The sequence below is a fragment of the Otolemur garnettii genome, unplaced genomic scaffold, assembly GCF_000181295.1.
Source record: "Otolemur garnettii isolate 467f Iridium unplaced genomic scaffold, OtoGar3 scaffold00089, whole genome shotgun sequence".
Taxonomy (NCBI): Eukaryota; Metazoa; Chordata; class Mammalia; order Primates; family Galagidae; genus Otolemur; species Otolemur garnettii.
This window is the reverse complement of record NW_003852484.1, coordinates 3,522,757-3,523,869: the sequence shown is the minus strand read 5'-3', so window position 1 is coordinate 3,523,869 and position 1,113 is coordinate 3,522,757.

Below are 1,113 nucleotides of genomic sequence, written 5' to 3'. Positions count from 1 at the left end.
AGACAGGGCTTCAAGCTATCCCCCCTGGGTAGAGTGCTGTATCATCACAGCTCACAGCAACCTCCAACTCCTGGGCTCAAGCGGGTCTCCTGCCTCTGCCTCCCAAGTAGCTGGGATAACAGGCGCCCGCCACAGCACCCGGCTATTTTTTTTTGGTTGCAGCCCTTGTTGTTTTGGCGGGCCTGGGCTGGATTCGAACCTGCCACCTTAGGTGTATGTGGCTGGCGCCTTAGCCACTTGAGCCATAGGCACCGAGCCAAGACAGTGTCTTATTTTCAGGGAAACAAGGTAGCTGTCATACTCTACAGTAACTCTCATTTCTCATATCCCTGAAGACTTATCAAGCAAATAAAATTTAATGAGTAATATTATAAAGTACTGTAAATGACAAAAGATGAGTTTTGCCCTTTTTCCTTTTAGTTAAATTACTATTGTATTATTTTTTGCTTAATTTCTAATTTTTTTTTTTGCACATCTATCATGTGTCCATAGGTAAAGTGGGCAGAGATCATTTTCTACTTTATATTTCCTACAAGCACCATTTGAGTAACGTTAATAATGTGAGGCTGTGGTTAGATAATTTTTAATCAACATGATGATAGTTTTAGGAATGTTACTAAAATTTATCACAAACAGGCAAGGAATGAAGTAGTGGTGGTATCACTTAATGTCGAACATTACTTGAGTCCCTTTATTACACAAAAACCAAGAATACATAAATTCTCTATACAAAAACCAAAGAATACAAAGAAGAATACTTTCTGATTTTACCTGACCCATGAAAGCATTACAGTACAAACTGGTAAATAACAGAAACCTAACTCAGGTATTAGCTGTGGTTGGAAGCAGGTGGTGATGCCTCCACTAGTGACTTCTGAACTGAGTTTGAAGCACAGGTAGGAAATAGGTCAGATATATAACAAAAGAGAACACTTTTCACCATTCCTTTAGCTTGCTTGAATCACAAGACAGTACAATCTAACAAGGCATTAAGAGGCCTTCCAGTAAGTGACATTTTTAATGTTTTGGTATATTTTTAGTTTTTGTTTGTTTGGTTTGTTTTTTTTTTTTTTTTTTTTTTTTTTGTGTTAAACTTTAATAATAACAAATAAT